At 28.2% G+C, this 26,987-nt stretch overlaps 1 protein-coding gene across 4 annotated transcripts in view; it reads right to left on the bottom strand.

The window, feature by feature from the left end:
* The window catches only part of LOC123301881 (protein groucho), a 282,227-nt gene that overhangs the window by 130,480 nt on the left and 124,760 nt on the right, over window positions 1-26,987 (bottom strand). The window lies entirely within an intron of this gene.

Here is a 26,987-nt window from a genome sequence, read left to right as displayed (position 1 = left end):
GAAAAAACTGACGATGATCTTCAAAATCGATTCAGTTTGGAAAATGCATGGCATATAAATAATGACTATGGAAAATGAATGGTCAAATAAGCCTTTGTTCAATTAATTTCGAAAAGTGAAATGGTAAAATAATTAGATAATTTAAAACAATAATTCAAAAGAACAAAATCAACTCAAATATTTCCAATTTCAATTAAAATATTTCCAAAAATATGTCCCAAAAAATGATTGCTCTCTATAAGTATCCTTTTCATCTCATCTGATGTCCTTGACCATCACTTTGATATTGATTTAGGAAAAAGTTTAAAGTGTCTAAATTATTTCAGATATTGGATTCAATGAATTTTTTCCCAATAATATCGAATCTCTACGGATAAAGTTAGACACACCACTTACCCAGTTTTTTTCTCTAAATGTATGAGATATCCTCTCTATAAAATTATTACTCCATCGAATGTATATATATGTATTATGCATTTTAGAGTCTCATATATACTATGATTCTAGCTATTCGGTATTCATTTTTCTATATTTCGCATCCTCGAAAATGAATGACAAACGAAATGGGTTACAAACGGACTAGACTCTGTCCTTTCTAACTTCAAAAAAAATGTATATATGTAAATATATTTTGTATATTTAATTTCGTTTTACTGAAAATATAGTGAAAATTATAATGAAGTTTTATTCGAATTTCTATGTACCTTTTTTAAGGATTCTAACGAGATCCTTTATATAATATCAAATGAAATTTTGATGTTTCGCTTGTTTTCGTTTATTACACAAGGGAAAATAAAGTCGAATTATTCATTTTAAATTTTTGATTGGATAATAAATTCATTAAATTAGAATTTTTTTTTTAATCATTCAGAAAAAAAAGTAAAGATATAATAATCTAAAAGTTTTTTAATTTTTAGAGCTTTGGAAGTTTACCTGTTTTAGTTTCTAAGACATAATTTTTTGAAACTTACCTGAAACAGAAAAAAAATTATAAGGATAATAATTTTTATTTAAAATATTTAAAATATCTTGTTAGACAAAAGTTTCAAATAAAAGTTTGATTTAATATTTTGAATTTTGTCTGGAAATAGATCAAGGTATTCTAAACTAAGTCCTAAGTTTGTAACGTTAAAAAATATTGATGCTACCAACAAAATTTTGGTATAGGTGTTCATGAAATCCATTTCGGATTTCCGTCTGTCTGATCGTCCGTCTGTGGACACGATAAATCAAAAATGAAAAGAGATATCAAGAGTTTGAGTTCGTAAATGAGCCCCATAGGTCAGGGTCTTGTAAACTGTTAGAGATAGAACAAAAGTTTAAATGTAAAAAATGTTTCTTATAAAAAAATAAACAACTTTTACTTGAAACATTTTTCCGTAAGCATCACTGTTTACCCGTGAGGGCGCAAGTTATATAGTATGTATTAAATGGGTTTCTCGCTTAGGTGTGTGTAACATGTATGCATGTGTGGCTACCTATGAATGACTCTTTCTTTACTTACATAACGTAAAAACAAACGATTGCATTATCAACACTGTCTATACATGGTATTTCAATAATTAACTCAGTCAATTGTTTGTTTACACTTGTTTAATTTAAGCTTTCCAATAAATATTCTTTTAGTCAATCCTTGATTCATTTTGACTAATTTTTGAGCGTAGAAAGTCAGAAAATGACCAGTCCAAATTTTGGACTTTTTGAGACTTTTTAGCAGTATTGTAATATCAGTATCGAACTGAGAAAAATAAAACCTAAAGTTATTAGTAATTTAATTATTATACAAATTAAAATTAAATTAAAACTAATAAAATGTTTAAATAAAACTAGATTTTTTTTAATGGCTAAATAATAAAATAGAAAGAATAGGAAAGAAAACCAATTAGAAAATAAAACATTTTAGTTTAGAATTGTGTGTAATTTTTAACATAAAATATTGAAGGTCTGTGTCTGTGTGTCTGTCTGTGTAAGTAAGGTCTGTCTGTAATAAATGTAAAATTATTATTTTAAAATATATAAAATATGAGAAAGTTTTCCTTCTGTGGTACTCAATAATGACACTATGAGACGTGAAGTATAGAATGATGGTGTGTGGTAATTACTACAAAAATATATGTATATTTATGTACGTTTATAAGTATATTCAAACGATAGCGTTCAATTAAAACGTAGGAGCACATTTTCTATTACATTTACATTTTAAGAACGTGCCCAAAAAAATCATGTTTTCTTAAGATCATTTATACATTTTGTAGCATTTTCATTAATGTCCTTTTGAGCAAGCACATTTTTTAATACCCCTTGCCTGTTAAATTTATAGATTTGAGCTGTTAAAGCTTATTAATCCAATATATTAAAGTGTTTTTTACAGGTATGCTTTAGAAAGCCAATTTTCTTAAGATTAATTTGGAAATTTAATATTCATTATATTTGAAAACATTGCGAATATTTTCCTATAAAGAAAAATATAACTCGGCACACGTTTTTCCATAAAATACATTCAAAATAATGAAATGAAAGGCAATTTCTACTGTAAGTGATTTTCTGTAAATCTTTAGGCATCAATATTTCAAAAACTATGGTAAAAGAGGTTCTAACAGAATCCATTTTCAAAATTTGAAACGTTTAAGTCTCAAATATTTTCATTTACTCAATACTTTGGGAACGTTCATAAACTTGACTATCGTGTTTATGTGAAAATTCGATAAATGTATAAATGGTTTTATCTTCGTCAGAGCTCTGTAAATTTTCCCTCTTAATGTTATTCTACAAAGGCACATTTTCAAAATTTTTCTTATGTATTTGTGATTATTAAATAATTGTTTTCCGCGAATTTGAGTTATACTAGAAAATAAACAACATAATCCTATGCTATCGTGTGAATGACCACGTGTGCTAAAAATAAATGAAATGTGAAGAAATATTGTAGTTAAAACAGTGATTAATTCTTGAAAATGAAATTGTTGAAGACTTCACTTAACTATCTTCACTAATATAATAAAGCCGATGAATTTTTGTTTGTTTGCTTGCTTGAATCTCACGAACTACTGATTCGAATCGAAAATTAGCCTAGTGTTGGATAACCAATGCAACTTTGCAATAATCTACCTCATACATCAGAATAACACATGGGCTATAATTTATAAAAATAGCAGTTACTGTCTCCCTTCATTGAACAACTTCGAAAATACTGAATGGATTTTAATGAAACTTTACAATAATATAGTTCATGTATCAGAATAGTACATAGGCTATAATTTATAAAGAGAGCAGTTATCCGTCCGCTTCGCTGGAAATTTCGATCTTAAAATGTACAGTTACAATTTGAATCACTACATAGTATAAAACAAAGTCGCTTTTTCTGTCCCTATGTCCCTATGTCCTTTTGTACGCTTAAATCTTTGAAACTACGCAACGGATTTTGATGCGGTTTTTTTTAATAGATAGAGTGATTCAAGAGGAAGGTTTTTATGTATAATACATCCATATTATAGTAGAGTAAGGGGTTGAAATAGGGGTTGAAAAGGATATGCTTCAAAAACTAAAAAAGTTGTGCATCGATTAAGCTCAAATATTGACACGATATACAACCAGCTTCAAAGATCTATTGTTTTTATCTACTTTTAACTTTCGGAGGGTAGAAAGGTGTAGCGAGAAAGTGGGAAGGAATTATCGAATATTTACAAATATACCTAAGTGGGGTATCAAATAAAAGAGCATGACGTGTACATTACAAAACTGTTATCCCACGCAAGGAAATGTGGAGGGAGGGGTGCAAGTGGGGATGTTGCCCAGCAAAGCAGGTAGTTCACGGCTAGTTCATAATAAAAAGTAACCGAAGGAGAAGTAAGATCATCCATCGCCGATGTGGACGAGTTATAGCTAGTATTTTATGTAAGTAGCATATAATTTAATTTTAATATAGATAGAACCAACATCACATCCAGTATGAGCGTACGTATACACAGTATCCTGGTGCTACTGTTGCTGGTTAGTTCGCCTTCTTCATTTTGTTCACAACAACAACAAAACAAAACTCTCCCTTCTGAGTTAATTAGGGTAATTAATTTAAGCTTACTGAACTATACACACTATATACAAGTAGCAAGCAACTAACTATGTAGTACTTACTATCTACAATACTACAAAATAGCAAGTTAGTTTATGTAATAGACCGGAAGGTGATGATAAGTTAGGGTACCCTATTACATGTCTTTTCTTTCTGATTCTAGGTAGAGATCCTAAGGCTAACACCAAGACTAATAAAGGATGTTTTTTAAGAGGTTCACAACTTTAATTTAAAACAAGCGAAAATAAATAATTGAATGAGTTAATAGTTAAAACACGATATATAGACATAGTGTTGATTACGTAATCGTTTTTAATTACATCATGTAAGTAAAGAAAGATAGTCACCCTTACACACAAAGTAATGAAGGTATCATCCTTCTCACTTCCTCAGTAGATCTTCTGTATATATAAAAATAAATTGCTGTGCGTTAGTCTCGCTAAAACTCAAAAACGGTTGGACCGATTTTCAAAATTTTTTTTGTTTTGTTCGCTATAGTTCAGGGATGGTTTAGAAAGAAAAATTGATTACTTTTTGTTTCGGACAGTTTCTCAAAAAACTAATGTAATAAAATGAATAACAAATATCTTGGGTCTTTGTCCAACTTATTACTGTGTGTCCGAAACAGTAATGAATCGTAATTGAAATGAAAAGGACAATGTTGGCTCTACAGTCAGATTCATAAAATATCTCGAAAATTACTCATTTAATGGTCAATTAAACACGATTTTTGTAATTTTCGGGTCAAAATTACCTTATAAACTTAGTTTTATCGAAATCGGAAACAAAAATTTTTTTTACACTTTTTGCAATTGTAAAAATCGAAAAAATCATAAAAAATTCAAAAAAACACAATTTTTGTAATTTTTGGTTGGGTTGGGTTGGGTTGGTTTGGGTTGGGTTAGGCTGGGTTAGGTTGGGTTAGGTTGGGTTGGGTTGGGTTGGGTTGGGTTGGGTTGGGTTGAGTGTGAGTGTGGGTGTGGGATGGTGGTGGTGGTGGTGGTTGTGGTGGTGGTGGTGGTCGTGGTGGTGGTGGTGATGGTGGTGGTGGTGATGGTGGTGGTGGTGGTGGTGGTGGTGGTGGTGGTGGTGGTGGTGGTGGTGGTGGTGGGTTGGGTTTTTTAGCAATATTTTAACGTATAATTTCTCAAAGCTTATATCAGTTTTTCAAACCAAATTTAGCTTGGGTCAACTAATTGATTGAGTTTCTTATCGCAACTCTGAATAATTGAATTACATTTTACATTAAAACTTTTGTTCTATCTCTAACGGTTTACAAGATAGCGAGGAAATGGAACTAGTAAATGTGCTGCACTATCTTACGGCCTAAAAGAAAGGAAGAAAACATTAGCATGTGCTTTTCTTTTAACATGATGTTGTCTTTGTTGAACGTGTGTACTTTATTATTATATCAGAGGTAGATATACATTCTTTCATCTAGCTACAGGGTTGTATTTAATATGATTGTTGATAACTTAATGGTGTTGGAAACTGTTACATGTACAAGATGTACCAGTAATAATCAACAAAAACCGGATCAAAACATAATTCGATAGTTTTGGACACCGAAATTTCTTTCTTTGATTTTTATCTTCCATAGTCTTGATTTTCAAGTATACAAAAATATATTTAATTATCTTTTGTCTCATTTTGGTATCTTTCTTGTATTGTTTGCTCTTTATCTTTTGATCTTTTATGTATACAAGACTATGTTCGGCTATCCTTGTTTTACATACTTGGCATCAAAGTTTTCATTTTATATGCAATTTTTTTATGATTAATAGCCAAAAGTCACGAAAATCTACTTCATTTGACTATTCAACGCATGTTTTCTATGAAAGTCTCGATTTCGATTCGAAAAATAGCTTTTTGTATGAAATTTTGGTGGATATCTCAAAAACTATGCATTCGAAAATAAAATAAATACGATTTTTGAATTTTGTGGGTCATAATTATCCTATGAACTGAGTTATATCAATATTGGAGACAAATAATTTTTCTCAATTTTTTCGAATTTTATTATTTTTCCCTTAGAAAAAATCGAAAAAATCATGAAAATTTTTTTTGTTCCGAAATGTGGCGAAACTTTGTTTTTAAGGTAAATTGAACCCAAAAAATTCAAAAATCGTATTTATTCCACGCTAGCGTTGATAGATTTCGAGAAAAATGACATATCAGATCGATTTTTTGTATTAGCTCGAAAAGTATTTGCCGTATCGTTAAATAATTACGATTTTTGAATTTTGTGGGTCAAAATTACCCTATGAACTGAGTTTTATCGATATTGGGGACAAATAATTTTTCTCAATTTTTTCGAATTTTATTAAGGGGTACCCCTTAGAAAAAATCGAAAAAAACATGAAAAATTTTTTTGTTCCGAAATATGGCGAAACTATGTTTTTAAGGTAAATTGAACCCAAAAAATTCAAAAATCGTATTTATTCCTCGCTAGCGTTGGTAGATTTCGAGAAAAATGATATATCTGATCGATTTTTTACGTTAACTCGAAAAGTATTCGCCGTATCGTTAAATAAATACGATTTTTGAATTTTGTGGGTCAAAATTACCCTATGAACTGAGTTTTATCAATATTGGAGACAAATAATTTTTCTCGATTTTTTCGAATTTTATTAAGGGGTACCCCTTAGAAAAAAATCGAAAAAATCATGACAAATTTTTTTGTTCCGAAATGTGGCGAAACTTTGTTTTTAAGGTAAATTGAACCCAAAAAATTCAATAATCGTATTCATTCCACGCTTGAAAGGATAGATTCTAAAAAAAATGATATCTCTGTTCGATTTCTTACGTTATCTCGAAAATTATTTGCTTAATCGATAAATAAATTCCCGATTTCCTACATAATTTTCAGGAGGCCACATCTTGTTTTAAATCCTTATATACTTAGTTTATGGCCACTTCTAACCAATTTTCTTTAATAGATACACTCGTAAAATTTTATTTCATACAATTAAAAACCCGTATTAGCTATATTTAAATTGGAAACATTACAACAGCCCATGACGGTACATATTATAAATTTTGCATGTATATAATTTTTTTTTAAACTTTCTTTTTTATTTTAATTTAAAATATAAACTTTGCTTACGTTCGTAAAAAGATAATTTTTTTTTCTAGGAAATATATGGAATGAAAAAGGATGTGTCGTCGTTCGTTTATGCATATATTGTAAGTTTTTAATGTAATTTAATATATGTAACATATTCATTTTGAAAACATAAAAACTGACTGACAAACTGAAACAGACTGTACTGTACAAAATTAATTTAGTTTTAAACAAGTTTTACTACGTTTATATGTGTACTTTTAAAAAAACAACGAATTACTGAGTAAAAAATTAAAACGCTGATAAATTCTTTCGTGGATAAACATTTTCCAGCCAGATTGTTATAGCCATATTACCTAAATTTTTGTTATCACTTCAGGTGAAAAATTCTCAATGCATGCGGGTAGAAAAGTGAAATTGGTTTTTTAAAAGCTTTAGAAGTATGCTAAATATGACGTCATTGCCCGATATCACCATAGAGACACATGTAAAATACATATAAAAACCAAAATCTATTTTCGTTTTTGAGTTATCGTGTCCACAGACAGACAGACGGACAGACGAAAGGACAACCCGAAATAGATATAATGAACATTTATCCCAAAGTTTTTTCGTAGCATCAATATTATTAAGCGGGACTAAACTTAGTATACTTTGATAAATTTCATATATACATGGTATAAAAAGGCATACTTATAACTTATTAGTCAACCCAATAAGTGGATACATTACCCACATTTGGTTTGATCAGGATATTTATTATGATATAACATAAAATTTACTTGTATTTACTTTAAATTATCTCTATTATCTTTAACTTCTGATAGCTTACTTTCACAAGTCTTTATGAAAAACAATAAAATTTTGACAAAAATACAAATTGATAAATTATAGAAATATTTTTTGTATATTCTACAAAATTCATGGCAAGCTGAATCAATTTAAAATGTTTAAGTTTCCTATAGGTGACCTAGATGAAAATAGTCGGTTTTACCTCTCAACCCGCAAACAAATCAGAACGTGCTATAAAGAACATACTCCCAAAAAGTTTATAGCTTAATTACTACTGACAATACCAGCATAAAAAATGTTTCACGTTTGAGTTCTTCTAAATAGAATATTCCTTGGAGGATCCGTATATGTGGGGAAATGTCTTATTCAAATATTGATGCTCAGTCCTGGACTTTATGGATAAGATTTGTGGTGGTGGTTTTAAGTATTGTAATTAGCAATATGCTGTTTAAAAAGTCCTCTTTTTGAAACCATTTTCCCTATTGTCCTCTTTTCAAAACCGCTTTCCCTGTTAAAGAAAGGTGTACTAGCTTTTTTATTCGGATGATATGACCAAGAAATTCTAATTGCCTCTTTCGAATTCATTTTATTAAGCATTTATCTATTCCTGTCTTTTTCCACACTTTATCGTTTGAAACAAAATCTTTCCAACCAAATTTTGAAGATTTTTCTCCACACTTCACAAGTTTCGATTTTTTTTAGCTATACTCTAATCTTCATCACAAATGGATTAACTATCTGTAAATGCGAGTTATTATAACACAAATAATTTTGTAAACGTAGTAAATAAATAAACTGATTTTGTAATAATCTGTAGGCATAACAAATATAATAATAATTTGATGATTATAAAATTAGTTATGGATGCAGGAAATGCAATTTATATTAAAATAATATTTTTACACTTGCGCTGCTTCTTATGTTGCTTACTTCTTTTTATTAGTTCTTTGATTTTATGATGATGATGTGTAATAAACTTAACATTATGTTAGCTAGAGCTGATAATGTTTACAATATTTAATTATTTACGTAAACAAATTATTATTATTATTATTATTATTATTATTATTATTTTTATTAATTTTAATGGAGTAATGCATATTTTTATTTCTTAATTTGTTTTTAATTTTTAAAAAGTAAAATTACTCTGATATTGTTCAATTTTGATTTCAATTACTTTTTCCTTTTTTGGTATAAGTTCCAGCTATGAATATTTCTCCCTTATGCAGGTCCCACTTAACCAAGTTTCACTGTATTAAAACTACAGTACCTAATGCCCTAACTGCAACTTTTGAAATACTCTGTAAATATTAATATTATACATTTTCTCAATAACAATAATAATATGTGTATTTATTTATAATAATGTTTATATTATATTTTTTTTTAATAATTGTTTATATTTAATAATATAAAATTGAATTGATCATGGTTTAATGTGCATACAAGCATTTTATTTATTATTAACAAATGGTAAATGTTGAATTCGATGTCGTCGCCTTTCCTTGTAAATAAATTTATAAACAATATCATGGCTACAAGTACAATTAAAATAAACGTACCGTGCTGTAATCGTTTTTTACAGAATGCCACATAAGTTAAACGTCCTGAAATAATCGTCTGAGAAATTTCAAACAGAAGTGTTAATTTTGTTTTAACAGTTAATATAGCTCACTTAAAACAGCTCGTACGACAATCGATAAAAAAACGCTTTGTGTAGAGAAAAGAACAAGTTTCCAAAATCGTCAGACTGGTTTTCATTTTCCCATCCTTTTAAACTTTAGTGCCAAGCAGTTTGGAGCCAATGAAATGAGTGAGTGAAGAAAAATGTAAAAATAGAATTCCTGGAAAGTTAGTGAAGAATTCCGTTACTTATGTGACACACTGTATATAATTATTATGTTTATTTAGAATAAATATTTAATTACAACAGGAAATATATTCAAGAATTATATTCTCTCATTTGCCACACGTGTTTGTTACTTTTGTTTTCTTTGTCGGAGGAGTTCCAGATAAATTACACTCAAAATCGGCTATAACGACATTCATTTTGGTCGTTATAATCGATAGTCGTTATAACCGATAAGCAAATTTTTATTTTAAAGTGATAGAATGAGCCACTCGATAATGTTGCTCCAACTTTTATAGATTAAAAAGTAAAAAACTTCTTAAATTTTATAAATTAAATCTCGTAGGTACATTAGTTTTTGAAAATTGACTGAATCAATTGTTGAAACACCCTGTAAAGAAAGAGTTGAATCAGTTAGTGCTTGCATTATTTTTAATAAATCGTGGAAGCTACTTGCAAATTTTCAAGACCTTATATATTTGAGTTTTGACGAAAATGGACACAGAAGTTTTGGTCTAATTTACGCCCTCAAGGGTAAACAGTAACGTTTACGAAAAGATGTTTCAAACGAAAGTTGTTTATTTTTTAATAACGAACATTTTTTACATTTAAACTTCTATCTCTAACCGTTTAAAAGATGGGTCTTACGGACCCAAGATCCAATTGACCTACGTTACTCATTTACGAACTTGACCTCACTTTTTACCACGTGAGCACACTATAAAATTTACATATTGATATCTTTTTGCGTTTTTGAGTTAACGTGTCCACAGACACAAAAAACCGTGGTGGCCAGAAAACCGAAAATGAACCAATTGTTATTTTCTGAACACATATACCAAAATTTTGTTCGTAGCATCAATATTTTTAATCGTTGGACTAAACTTAATGTACCTTGCAGAGTATAATAACGAAAATTTTCGTTCGCAAAGACGGACAGAGTCAAAAGACAATTATTTATTATTTTTAATAATTAAATAATTATATAAATCCGATTATTAATAATATTAGAAAATATCCATATTAAAATAATTAATTTATAGATAAAAATCTTTAATTTCTGTAAAAAAATAAATAAAAAATTTGCAAAATTGTAAAAAAATTTGCATTTATTTTCATAATTTGAGAAATGGCGCCCATTAAAAGGATTGCAATCACTTAAACATAGATGGGGTTGCAACTTAATGGTTTGATTTAGGTACGCGACCACCACTACAAGGATCACCTCGTCCTGCTGTGTGTGTGCGTGATATGATCTATAACACTTGGTTCGATAGCGGCCATTACTGTTTAGTGGTGTGAACAAACAACATGTCCTGTTTTGTTTTTATTAAAAACTAAATTTATTTCAATTTAATTTATTATTTAAATATAAAAATATTATGAAAAAGTAATTATTAATAAATTTTTATTATAATTGAATCATCGATTAATATGGTAAGGATTAATTTTTAATAAATATATTTATTTATTTGTCTTGTGTGGTTTAGAATAGGACGCCATGTTACAAGCGTGTCCTGTCTTGTTTTTTATTTAAAAAAAACTAACTTGATTTCAATTTAATTTCTTATTTAAATATAAAAATATTTAAAAAAATTAATTATTAATAAATTTTTATTATAATTGATTCATCGATAAATATGAGTAAGATTAATTTTTAATAAATATATTTATTTATTTGTCTTGTGTGGTTTAGAATAGGACGCCATGTTTTTTTTTTTTTTATAGATCTCTTGTTGTTGCTGTGTTTGAAGACGAACCACCGCGTCACTCAAGCTCACACAGTGGTGCGATACAGACACAAGTATCGACATGTTTGTTTGTTTGAAGAAAAAAAACAACGCTTCAATTTACTTTACAAAAGTAGGTATTATAAAAATATTTCCTGTGATTTATTTTCGATAATATTAATTAATTTGAATTATTATTAATAATAAAATTTTATTGATATATTTAAAAAAAAATAAATATTAATGCATTATTTCAAGTACGAGTTTGTTTAAAAAAATTTAAAAAATTTTTGGAAATGTTGCATCATTTATTCCGATCCAAATTATTCCTAATTTCTCAATTATAAATAACTAAATAAATTTTTTTATTTTTAATTTATTTTAATAATTAATTTATTTGAGACGGTTTGTAATGTTAAATTTAAGTTTTGTTCAACATTCATTTTTTCAAAATGATAGAAATTAAAACTGTTTGAATTATCACTTTGAACTTCATTGATTCGCTATTGGACATTGGACAAGACCGTTTTCGATAAAACCCAAAATTTAAAAATAATTTCTTATGATAATTTTTCTTTAAAATGAGTAAAATGATAGAAATTTTAGATTCATTTCAAGCTTTTTATGAAAAAAAACCTAGAATTTTCTGTGAACTTCTCAGGTACCTCCTAGTCATCGTCTTCTATTTTGTGTGTGGCTTATCACAAGAAAATGAAGTGTTGAGAAATCATTCCCACCACACATACCATTCCCAGCCCACCCACTGAAATTGAATAATATAAGAAATCTCACAAAAAAGGTAGGTGTACATTTAACGATTTATTGCGAATTTTTGGAGAAAATTTTGATAAATACCTAAAATTCTTTCATTTTTAATTATCATTGGACATTGTAAGACCGTTTTCGATAAAACTCAAAATTTTATAAAAAATTTTTTGTTCTAATTTTTCTTTAAAATGATTAAAAATTTTACATTCATTTCAATCTTTTTAATAATAATGGGGGGTTTAACCTCCGTTTCTCTGACATATACGCCTATAACAGAGGCCACCCACATCATTATTTGTTCATCTTTATTTATTTTAATTACAAACATATTTACAATTACATTTTTTTGATGTGGGTGGAGTCGGTTACTTTGTTCTTATCCAAGCGACGACAATGTGATCAATTCTGCACTCCCATTAATTATAAATTGTTCACACTGTCGCTGCCTGGATTCGAACCCGCAACCTAAGTTTAGGCTCAATCTTATTATAAAAAAAAAATCTAGAATATTCTATGAATTTCTCAGGTACCTCTTAGTCACCGTTTTCTATTTTGTGGTGGCTTATCACAAGAAAATGAAGTGTTGAGAAGACATTCCCACCACACATCCCATCCCTTCCCACCCACTGAAATTGAATAATATAAGAAATCTCACAAAAAAGGTAGGTGTACATTTGACATTTTTCTTACGTATTTGTTAAGAGAAAATTTTGGTAAATACCTAAAATTTCAGCTTTAGTTTAAAGTAGGTACTAAGGGTAATGATTTTGAACGAGTTAGCGTCTAAAACGAATACATCCTATATGTAATAAAGAAAGCTAATCAAAGTTTCACTGTATAATCTTAATTAATATAAGGGTGATTCCATATATGACTGACACTACATTTGATTGACTCAAAATTCGTTTTATTAAGCGTCATATTATGAATGCTTTTATGTTAACGGCTTAAATTTTTGTTGTAAAATCATTTTATGGTTAATTCTACATTCATCACTTTGTAGTAAAAAATGTGCTCATAAAACTTTATGATAAATTATTTGTATTTAACAAAATACAAATGTGACTGACTCTACATGCAAGGGGAAGTCAAGTTTGAGAGTGTTTTATAAATTTTGAATACATTATTTATTGAAAACCGTTTTAAAGATAAAAAATGTTACTAAAAGGCTATTTTTGAGTACAATTACAAAAATTACTACAATTTTGATATCATACTAAAGTATTTTTACCCATCAAAACCAGAAATATTTATTTTCCATTCCACTTTTTCATAGAATCACCCATAAATAACAATAAATGAAATCGATTTTACGTACTTTACTCTTTTTTTTTTATATAATTAAGTCATTAGCAAAACATCGATACTTTGCATAAATATGGAAATTACTGTAACTAAATAAAATATTCATATCCACCAGGTGGGTAGGTAGGTACTTGTGAATATTAGATATCTATGTACAATACCTTTCCTTCAACCTTTTTTTATAGAGGAAATAAGGGAGTTGGGAGTAATTTTATTTAATAATAGATGTTAGATAATAATATAATAATTGGTTCTACTATGCATAATAGTTGAGGCTAGATAAATCGATTTTTTTGTTTTATATGGGAATTTAGAAGTAATCTTTTGGTGTACTTTCTGTGCTATTTCGAGATAAACCCTCACAATTAGTGTAAGACCAATATCTTTGGTCTATCACGAATTTAAACGAGATGAGATTTATAAAAACTTATTCGCCTAAAAATATTAACTCGTATCGGCGAAAAAACAGGGGACTATTTTGAGTGTGAAACTATGAATTTATTGAAATTCTAGATATCTTTATATGCAAAAAATTTGTTCGTTTACGCAAAGCTCCGAAATTATTCTAATTTTAATAAAATTTTGTAAATGTGTATTTTTTGGTCCAAATTATCTTATAGGATAGTTCGTATCATTATTATTAAAGGTTTTTTTTATGAGAAAGCGTTGAATTTATTTCTAAGTTCTATAAATTGTCAATAGATGGCGTTGACAGTTATACAATTTCTCTAAAACAATCTTATTTTTATTTTGTGTCAGTATTCAGTAGATGACTCTTTGTTTCAATTTCAAATATTATTTACTTTCTAAGTTCTATAAATTTTCATAGATGGTTTTTGTATCGTTATCGAACTAACTTATACTAACTTGCATTGGCTACAGAGTGAGAACCACTTCTCCAGTATGATTGAGAAGGATAATAAATGACGAAACATAATAATTAATGCGCAAGTCTTAATCTAGCTAATCGTAATAATCTCCTGATAGATGTTACACATCGTTAAATTGGCGACTTGTTATTTGCTTGGTCTAAAGGTTTTGCTTAAAATATCTCTTCTCTTTTATCTCGACCTCTAGTCGAAATCAAAAAATTTCGCGAGGAAACCTAGGTATGTCGTTGATTTTTCAATTAGTTTCATCTAGTAAAAAAAAAAATTAAGCCTGCAGACAGATAGCATGGATACATTCATTATTGTCGCTACGTTGAATACAGACAAACTATATGGCGTTAGTGAAGGTATTATTATCATGTTTTAAGCCTCTACCAGCTACTACCTGCAACCATACTGAGTACTGAGTTCAATAAACAAATAGTTGTGAATTGCATCAATAATATTTAAAATTGGATTAGGGATTTATATCTGTTTAATATGATTTTGTGAGTACAACCATCTAGTAAACTAAACTATAGTACCTACATATAGGTGGTAACTAGGAGGTAGCAATGGTAACTAGGTGGTAGAAATCTAGGAGGTTCATTCAATCATAACAACAACAACAATGACCATTTACCTATTTATACAACAGTATAAAGTATTATCTGGAGCAAAGAAAATGACTCAGAGTTATAGTGAAATTCTAATCATTCCATTTGATGTAGATTTTCTTAGACTTCTCCATCAAATCTACACTTTTTATCACGCTCTCTAGATTTTTTGATATAGAAATATTCAATTGAAAAGGATAACCTATTTGATTCATCATTTTTCAGCCAACTTTGAACGATGAAATAATAATAAAAAGCCCGATGACCTAAGAATTTTTTGTACTTTTTAGAAACTTTGTTAAGGATGTATGAGCATGGTAGTGGGGGCACAAATTTAAAAATAGATATTTTCATTTTTGATGATAAATTTATATTATTACTTGACGATATAAGACGAAAAGTAAGAATAAAATTCTTCGATATCTGGCTTAATTTTCAAAATATCGAAAATTGAAAATTTTGTTTAATTATTTAGCTTTCGATATTTCGAAAACCAAGACACATATCGAAAAATTTTATTCTTATTTTTCGTCTACATTCATGAAGTTATAACAAAATTCATCATCAAAGTTGAAAATAAGATAAAAATAATTTCAACCTTTAATCTACCCTGCTCTTACATCCCTTATATGGACGGAGACACTTAGTTTTTTTCTTTTCTAATTCATTGCTAATATGTTTACTTTCTATTAAAAAGTTTTTTTAAAATTTGTTTTCATTCATTCCAAATGAAAATTATCAAAAACTTCCAAAATATGTCGTTTTTTGAGATTCCTCCATATAAGAGCCAATGTATTTTATATCGATTTTTAATGACTTTTTTCTTAAAAATTTGCACGGTTACCTAAGCTGAAATTTTAACCACATATTCTTTGAGTAAAAGACTACCTACAAACAAATTTTGAACCTTTAAATCAAACATTGTTGTCATGCTCATACATCCTTAATCAAAAAATGTATTTATAAACTTTTATTGAAATCCATAGTATTATCAAATCTTTGCATATCTCCTTAATTATCTTCAGTGATGGATTACCGCCTAGGCCCGTGAGGCCCTAGCCTAGGGCGGCACAATTTGGGGGGCGGCAAATTTTTCAGAATGTCAAAATTTTAAATCTGTTTTAATGTAACGACAATACATTTTAAGGATCTATTCGAATTTTTTTTATATAAATTTACAAATAAATTTCTATGAAATAGAATGGAATTTATTTTCTGATTAACTTTTTTATTTGTGAGTGCAATACTGATAAAAAATGTTTTATAACAGAAATAATTGAATATTGATAAGCTTTTTTTGAAGAATTTTCAAAGCTCTGTTGATTTTTTGTATCTTTAGTAAAATTAATCTTACATGTAAGCCGCTTCTAGAATTGCACAATGTTTTCTTATTTTATTTTCAATGATTCTGGTGTTTCATATATGAATTGATATAAGTATTATAAACGGATAAATAATATAAACGGATTCAAAAAAATAAAATTTCATCTTTAAAAAAGGGCGGCTAATCAGACAGGGCCTAGGGCGGCAAAATACTTAATCCGCCACTGATTATCTTTAAGATTGTTTTTCTTCAAAACCAAAAACAGAAACGGCTTCATCTTTTTTGAAAGTTTGTCATTAAATAACATTTTCTTACATACCAAACTGACTTTTATCTTTAAAATATCGCTGCGCATATTATTCAAATCAGGAGTCAAGATATCAATCATAGTCTGAGTTTTTTTTATTTATTATTTCAAATGAACGTAATTGTATATATATTTTACATCTCATTCTGTACCAACCCCATACTAACTCATACCCCTATTTTTTACCTCGTCGACCCCATCCTAAACCATATAACAACACTGATTTAAATTCATTTTTTATGTATATCTATATCTATATGTATGCAACTCTCACTCCAACTCTAGCGCTAGAGCTCGCACTACAATAAAATAGGTACAAATGAAAATAAAAATGAAAAAACAATTTATTTATAAATAAAAAAAAAAAAAACCAAACACAAATTTTATATCAACAAACATACACACAAGTTTAAAAAATATACATTGTGTTTGAATGTGTATGATGAATACATGGAGGTGGTGTGAGGTAGGTTGTAGGTGTATACATAACAATATTCGTTCAACTATGTTATAACAACATATTATACAACAATGTATTATTTATTATACAAATAGATCATGTACAAGTTGATCTATTATGTTCAATACTAGGTTTGCTAGTTTTGATTAAAAAATACGAAATATGGGACGTTCCTTAGTTCTATTTATTATGCAAATAGATCACGTAATAAACCAATTCAATTATGGGGGCCTTACGACGGCCATCATTTATTTTTTTTTCAAAAATTACGGAAATTTCCGGTATTATTTTCTAAAATTTTGTTTTCGTTTTTCGAGAATATTTCATAAGACTATTAGTTAAAGTTACCTGAAAATTTTCAACAGCCTATCTATTATAGTTTTGGAAAAAATGAGATCACAAAAATTTTGTCCTAATTTACGCCTTCGCGGATAAACAGTGAGGTTTACGAAAAAATTCTTCAAAAAAGTTTTTTTATAAGGAACTTTTTTTATAATTAAACTTTTGGTTATTTCTAACTCTTTAGAAACAGACGGACAGACAACCAGAAGTGAACAAATTGTGATTTTATGAATACTTGTTCCAAAATTTTGTTCGTGGCATCAATATTTCTAATCGTTACAAACTTGGGTTTAAACTTAGTATACCTTGATATATATTTCATATGTACAGGGTATAATTACATAAGAATCCAAAATATTTAACAAATTTCTTGATAGAAAACAATTTCTTGGATAGACTCGTGGCAATAAACTAAGAAATTAGATTTCCGTTCTTTTTGAGATAACAATAATCTCTACTTGAGGATATTTTGCATTTTTTTTTTAAATTTACTCTCCAATCGTGAATTTTGTTTATTAGGGAAGTTTTTGTTGTGGCCTTCCTCCAAAAACGTTTATAAGCTTCTAAAATTTTTTCTCCAATGATTATTAAAATAAGAATTCCAAAATGAAAAACTCATATTTCACATACAATAATTATGGCAACTTTTTTCTGACATACAAATTTTTAACTGTACAATAATCCATCTACATTTATTTATCTATGAATCTTGGTAATAGTAATAGGTATATCTATTAAATAGCAGGTAGTAGGTAGCTATACGTTTAGTAATATAGCAATATTATGATGCATTTATACATCCGATATCCATTTATCACTATTTATTATATACAGTATGTTCTGAAAGTATTCAGCTTGTCTTTAAGGTATTTCTAGCATTATAAAAGCACTTCTCATCAGATTTGGCCTTTTTTTAACAGACTCAGTGATATATCAAAGTTATAGAATTTTTGATCATTTAGATCGCGAGATAATCAACTACAAAGCTAATTAATAATTTTATAATCTAGCTAAATATTTTTATTGTGGGTCCTTAAGGGGATATATTTTAACAAAATGCGAACTACAAAGGGGTATCCCTTGGAAAAAATCGAAAATCATTTTTTTTTTGTTCTGAAATATGATGAAACTCACTTTATTTGGTAAATCGAAACCAAAAAATTTTAAAATCTTATTCATTTCACGCTAGGAATCGTAAATTCTGAGAAAAATGATATATCTGATCGATTTTTGACGTTACCTCGAACAGTATTCACCGAATTGTTAAATAAATCCAATTTTTTTTTTTCGAGATTTGAAAAAACTCAACTTATAAAACCAATAAATGTATTAAAAAATTATAATAATAATAAAATAATGCTTACTTAACTTAATAATAATACAACTTAATAAATTTAATATCAATTGTATGCATATGAAGATTATTTTAACTGATAAATAATATAATCATAATCAATAATTTTATATTAATATCAATTTTTATTTATTTATTTTTATTATTTTTGTAATGTTTTGTGCTTTTAAATACAATGTTGGTCTAATTTAAATTAAATTAATATCAATATATGATGTATACATCAAATATTATAAATGTGGATAAAACTAAATTAAAATCAGTTTCTACAGAGGGATGGTTTATTAGCTGTTATATAAAGAATAAACCCTGTATGACTAACAAGGAATGGGTCATGAATGTACTAATCATGTTAAAAAGGCGGTTTTTTAATTTAATTTATCGTAAACCGTACAGAAAATCTTGAAATTTATAAAGAACGCGTATTAAATACTCATTAATTGACACACAAAGTTTTAGATTTTTGGTAACTCTTTTCGTTTTGGTATCGAAACACTTTGAATTAAAATACTACTATTTTCTTAAACGAAAGAAGACTTATGCTCTAATTGTCCAAGTGAATAATATTTGACCTGTATAACGCGATATGTATGTGGTATCATCAATGAATGCAACGCCGTGGCCGTGGTATATTTACAAACATGATATTTTGATAATAATCAATGAAGGGAATCATCCTGTGTAGGTCTAAAGCTACCGTAATTTTTTTTGGAATAATTTGAGGAGTTTGTTGATCAAGTGGCCTGGCCTGAAAAGTAGCTTTTGCGTGTATATCGTCTTAATGGTAACTTTTTACTTGTAACAGGTCAAAAATTTTAATGCATGTAGTCCTTGAGTCCAACAATCCCGAGAAAATGTGTTATTGAGTTTGATTTTGATTTACAGTCTAATTGAGTATTTTTTGCTTTAGATCTAATGAATGTCGCGATCTAGAATTCAAAAAGCACAACTTTCTCTTAATAACACAACAGCTTTGTTCAGTATTTTTCAAACTATCCCATCAAAATACACTAGTTTTTAAGATTTATTACAAATAATTTTAAAAAAAATGTACACCAGCTTTATAGCTATTTATATATTTCATAAATAAATCTTATATATAACAACAAAATGATTTGTTATAACATACATACATACATACGAACATTACAATTATATAAAAATAAATAACAATATAAATATCAGATTTTATGATTTATTTTTAACGTATTTTAAAATATATTTTATTTTATTTATCTGATTCTATCAGTGTAGTTAATGTAGGTACTGAATATTTATTTTTTTTATATAAAACATAAATATTATACAGGAGATTTTCTTTCACTTGACTCAAAGAAAACGTACGATAATTATATCCCTAACAAAAGTTGTGAAAAAACAATTTCCTAATTGTTTGATTGGAACAAGTACAGCTAAATATTTGTATTTACAATAATATTGGATTAAATTTAAAATATGAATTCATTGATACAAAATCACTGAAGTTAAATAAATAAAATCATTACTTCCATGAAAGAGATTGATTTTAGTTTAAAGTCATGCATTTTATTGATGGAAAATAAAATTGTACTTAGTTGGAATATATCGTGTAAAGAAAGCGAATCGATGAATTAAAAGAAAATTTCTTTGGGTTTGCTTTAAACATAGGATTTTGTTATTACGAACAAATAGCTCTCATGTCTAATAATTCATAAGTGATTGTGTCAACTACATGAAGATTGTTGTTACTAACTTACAGTGAGTTTGAAATAAACTTTTAAATGATATTTTGGTTGGTTCAGAGGTAGAATTAAGACACTAAAATCAATAGTAATATGTCGCTGATTCAAATCTGACTCAAAGAAATTTAATATTTTTTAAAATAAACCTAATATACCTGCTCATGTGGTTGTGATAACCACATCAGTAACCAATCAAAAAAAGATTGTTTAAAACTATGTTGCATTTCAAAACAACAATATTTTAAATTTGTTAGACAGTATATTGCTTTCATACAAACAACTCATGCGTTTGTGTCAAATTCACAACTCAACCCCGTACGATAGTTGTATCAAATTCGTGGCTCCATTCGCAATATTTGATCTCGCGATTAGGTTGAGACAACTTCTTATCGGTTGATATTAAGAATTTTTTTTCAGTGTATGACAATTTTTTCGATAATAGATTAACATTAATACAAGGTTTTCGAAATAAGTTAGAAAATATCTCATGCTATGTCGTTATAAACGATTTCTACTATATATATTTTTAAACTGTTTTTAAAAAGTGTTTATTTCCTGAACGCACATTCTATGCCCGCGCCTGTTGTTGCAATAAAATGCTCGATAATCATCATCATCATCATACCTCTCTAACCACCACTATCGAGGTAGCTAACATTAACAAACCTCATTCTCTCATCCTCTCACAATCAACCTCGTGATTAAAAACATTTACAAAAATATCACTATTTTATTATTTTATTTATACATATTATGTGAACTGTGTGAAAACAGTTGGGTAGAGCGGGGACAGGAGGGCTGAGTTGAGGTAGCTTGTATAATATTTGTAATATCAAAATTAGCACAATAAATTGTAGTGTGGTTTTATTTATTTTATTTTTTATTTATTTGTATATTTTTTGGTATAAAAATTGAAAGGGGTTGTGAATTTTTAGAGAGTCGATGTAGAATGATTATATATCGAGGGATAATACAGATCGGTTTGTTTATTTTATTGGGTATAGAAGATAATAGCCCTTGAGGAAAAGTCATTTTGTGGCGGAAAATTTAAAATATGTAATTTTCAGTACGGAACATCTAGTTCATTTAACAATTAGGCTAATATTTTCTTTGAAATTCATACTAAGAATTTGTCTCCGAACTGTATTTTGGATAATTTCCCAGAAAATGTGCAATCAATTATCATTTCTTAATCAAATTTTCTCGCTTTACTCTTCTTAAACATAAATATCTTTGTTTCGGAATTAAATAAAACTCGATGTATATTATAAATTTGAACCCAAAAAAAGAAGAAAAAAAAGGAACGAGAGGTTTCGTGGAACACCCGGTAGGAACTATGTTACTTTCTCGGTAGGAATATTTTTTACCTCTAAACTTTTGTTCTATCTCTAAGGGTTTACAAAGTGGATTCTACGGACCCAAGTCCTTGACTAAGGTTGCTCATTTACGAACACGACCTCACTTTTTACGTCCTGGCCACTCTGCAATTTCAGCTTGATATCTCTTTTCGTTTTTGAGCTATCGTGTTGACAGGCAAACGAACAGACAGACAACCAGAAATGGATTATTTAGTTGACTTAATAAAAGTTACGGTATTACGTTTGTTTGTTCCTGTTATACATTTTTTTGGTTTAACCCCCTCAGAACACAAACAAATCAAAACGATAACGTGTGATAAGGAACATAGTTTGAATTGTATTCATTTGATGGCTGGTCGAATATTTTCCTTGGTATTGCTTGAAATCCTTTGAGTCTTTGTCCTATTGTGTCCTATGTAAAAATAATTTCCAATATAACAATGACTAAATTATTCCTTCGAAATTTAATTATACTCAATAAAATAGTTTCTCCACCTGTATAATAATAATTCTAGTAACCATTGATGTTTTTTGTATATTGCAGGTTTTTTATTCCCATTATATATTGTATTTATATATTTGTATATATAATATCTACATGTTATTTACTTTACACATCATATGATCGAGTTATTTTACGATATATCTATTTTATAAAAAAAAAAATATAATTGGATAGTTTTAAAAAAAAATACAAATAACAACCGTAAAATATATTTAAAAAAAATATATATACAAATAATAAAAAATAAAATGTTTATAACCAACAAAAAAACCATAACATACGAGGGAAAAAATAAAAAAAAACGATTTCCCTCTGATTGGCGGCGTGGCGGTATTATATGCGATGCGACTATCAGTGTGAAATGATTGTTATTTTTACTATTCAAGTGGTTAATAACGTTTGTGAGATGGCCCGAAAAAAAATACAACAATCTACCATTCCTTCAGGCTGTTTTTTAATACTATCATCCGAGTAATGCAATATTTGCAACCCTATTCCATTTCCGAGAACATTTTACCTTTTCTTAGAGTTTTAAAAAGCCTCCTCTATAGTTTTTTCTTTCTATTCGACTCAAAAGCTCAATAAAAACCTTTGTGGGGCGTACAGATACGCAACCATTGAAGTCGTTATTAAGGTCTCTTACACGCTAGGCTAAATTTAATCGATCCGACCCTCCTAAATATTGCATAATATCAAAAAATACTACGACTTAACAACATTCCCAAAAAATGAGTGTATGCAAATATTTGCCTTAAGATTTAGAGAAATCACTTTTAGAAGAAATGATACACAAATGAATACGAGTGCCGCTTGTTATAATTTTCTTTATAGGAAAATATTTATATTAAAAACGCAAATTTTAACAGCTCAAATCTATAAATTTAGCATTGATGAGAATATATATCCATATTACCCGATTTAAATGTGACGTCCTCAGAAAATGTGACGTCCTCAAATAACCAACGCATTCACTATGTGTCTAGTATGTTGTTATTTTCCGTCGCTTCCACTATTAAACTATTTACTCAGGTAATAGTCAAAATGATTATCTGGAACTAATGAGAAAAACTTCCATTGCTTTCAAATAATGTTCAGTAGAGTCGGTGAAATAATCTATGACAGACAGGTACGACATGAGAATACTCCTGTACAAGAAAACGGGTTTTTCCATCAGATGACTCAACCATACACAATTTCTCTTTCACAGAATATAAAAGAATTATATTAAAAACATAATACATTACTTAGAGGAACATGATTATCTTCGAAGTAGCAACATTTATAAACTGTATAACATTTAACAAGAGCGCAACTGAGCAACGTTATTACAGTGTGAGCAAATAAACTGCCATCACATACATCTACCATTTTTTATTTTACTATATTCGAGTAGTCAAATAAAAAAATACAAGAAAACAATAACAAATACATGAATACATGAATACAGAGACAGACTTACAGACTTACAGACAGACACACATGAGAATCAAAAAGACGAAGAACAAGACTTGAAGAAGACTGAAGAGAAAGAACTAAACTATGATAGAGATAAATGAGATGAAGGAAGAATTATCCTGAGGGAATATACTTCAATTTATTGTTTCGATATGTTATTATTTGTTATTCGTTGTGTTGTGTAAAACTACACTATTTGTTGTACATACATATTATTATTGATGGATGAACGAGAAATTGGGAAATACAAATTGTGTCTTAAACGAAAAGGTCTTTAGTTAATCAGAACGCAGTCTGTCCTATCGATTCTGTTTTAAAAGAAAGAGGGCTTTCTGTATATATTCTGGATATATCACATTGTGTTTGATCTCGTGTGATTGTTTCTAGAAATTAGTGAATGAGTATAAACAGTGCTTAAAATATAGAACTTCTCTCTCTTTAAGGTATTTCCAACATGGTATTTGAAGTTCTTACGGTAAAACACACTTTTCGACATAGTTTACATTACATTTTTATTACATTTTGCAGCTGATTATCTCGCGATCTAAGCAATTAAAAATTCTCCAACTTCGGAAACTCACAGCTAACAATATTCTGAGCCTGTGCAAATAATAAGCTAAATCTGCCGACAAGTGCTTTCATGTTAGAAATACCTTAAATATGTTAGGCCAATTCGCTCTACGGTATGAAATTTTGATCGATATTTCAGAAACTATGGATCATTTTGGGCTAAATATTACCTTGTGTTTTGAGCTGTAACGAATTTAGAAACTTGAAGTCTTCATCGAAATTAAAAAAATTAACAAAGAACGTTTTCTTTCGAAATTTGATACAACAAGATGTATTTATTTAATAAGATGATGTATTATAGGTAAAGCTTATTCTAAGTACTACAAATTCTAAGGCCTATTATAATAAATAATTTTGAACTTCAATCATTCTCAGGTGACAGGTATATTTCATTCCTACCTAAATTCAATAAGAAAAGAAATTTCCAAAATCCAATCCTCTTGAAATCTACTTTTATTTTTATTTTGCCAATTGTTTAGACATACTCTGACTAGCCATATTGACTTGCCTAATCTCACTAGAGTGTCGACTGTCGGTGTACAGATATACCTTAGTAATAGTAACTTGTGCTTGACTTGCATGTGTTATTTTCTTCTAACTTCAACTCATTGGTATCGTTGGTATCGTAGTACAAGCTTGCTTGCTACTCGAATTCTTTTTTTATTCTATGTTATTTTGTTGTTTTGCTATTTATGTTTTATTCCCATGTTTATTGTGTCTCCATACCTTCTACCTTCTACTACTTACTTTTATACATTCTCTAATAATAATATGTAGATGCATCATGTGTTTTGTTTGCTATCTATACCTTCAACCTTCTTTCTATACAAGTTTTGGAACCCATTATATTATATGCGAATCGAATACTATACTTTATTCAATGAACGATCATATTCGGTTGATGATTTTTCATAAATTCTTACATAAATTCTTTAACTCAAATGAAGTTAAAAATGGAAAATGTAAATTTTACGATTTTACATTTTACAAAAAAATTTCTTTTGATTTGGTAGAACAATTAGGGTCTAAAAATCACGAAATTTGAAATCTAAAGATTACTCAAAATCGATTCGAGAAATCAATCTTTGTTTAGAATTTTGAAATTATCTCACAACCTATACATGTTAGACCGAAATCATGGATATGTAACGCTATATTTTGGCGATATACTTGGCAATATTTAGAGAACTTCACGTACTCACGAAATGGTTAAACAGACTGAATTTTTGAGCTTCTTGAACCTTCTTTACCTTCTGAATCCCTTACTTTTTAGAACAAAAAAATTATAACATTTTCCTATCGACAAAATTCTAGAAATCAGCTATTGATAAAATCGAAAAAGTTGGATTTAGACCATTATCTGTTTAACTTGCAGTTAAAAAATAACGATGTAAAATGTCCTGTAATGTGACAAGATCGTTTAGATTATCCTTCAGTGAACGAAGTATAGTTTTAGCAGTAGTCAAGTATAGTATTTTTATTAAAATTACTTTTCTGATAATAATATATGAAGAATTGATATGAACAGAATTATAATAAATTCATAACATTACATATTCAAATATATTTTTGATGTTTCGAAATGTTTGCAAAACATTTTTCTTTTTTTCTTTACTATTCGATTCTCTTTTATCTTAAGGATTCCGTAGACAGACGACTCATGTGTTAATTTAATATTTATCTAATTGTGAAAAATCTCCGAAGAAACGGGCAGATAAACAGTTTATGTGTGTAACTACCTTAGTCTATTAAGTTCTTTGAAATTATCCGCGGATGCTTAGATTATGGATGCTTAGAGATTCTTGTTTTATATTAATACAAAGTTTCACGAAAATATAAAACAAAAAAAACGCATTTTGTGGCTAAAACGTATATTGAACTTCGAAGGTGAAATAAAAAAAATATACCGTTCAAAAAAACCATTTGTTATAATTAAATGAAACGGAACCCTTCAATGTCTAACTCTTCTTTTGCTTGATTGATTTTGTTTTCAAATTGTTTACTCGAATGTGGAATATAAAAATCTATACTCTATCAATAATATCATTTTCTTTGTTTGAAAAAATTCATTGTATTTTATAGATTAAAAGGTTTTGTGTTATTATTATCCTTGTACGAATAAAACAGTGTCCTTTTCAAGGATGTAAAACGGGTTGTACTTTTTTAAACTGTATATATATATCTACTTTGTACAGCATCATTGCAGAAGTTTATTAGTTTCAATTAATTGTAACTAATTATAGTAATAATTCTAAAAGAGTTTAAAATAAATTTAAATGCTTTTTTAATAACAGTGTGATATTTAAGTTTTAATTGTATTAATTGTTTAACTAGAATAGCTAAAATATTAAGGGTTGATTATAATTTCTATATACAGTTTTAAAAAATACAACCCGTATATATATAGGCTTATAAAATTATTTCAAACACATACATACAATTTTTTTTTAAAACTAATCATTTTTTCTAGAAAATTAATAGAAAAATGTAATTGATAGTACATAGGATGGGGCAGTAGATATGAAAGA

This window comes from Chrysoperla carnea, chromosome 5, assembly GCF_905475395.1.
Source record: "Chrysoperla carnea chromosome 5, inChrCarn1.1, whole genome shotgun sequence".
Lineage (NCBI taxonomy): Eukaryota > Metazoa > Arthropoda > Insecta > Neuroptera > Chrysopidae > Chrysoperla > Chrysoperla carnea.
This window is presented reverse-complemented; position numbering and strand designations above follow the sequence as displayed.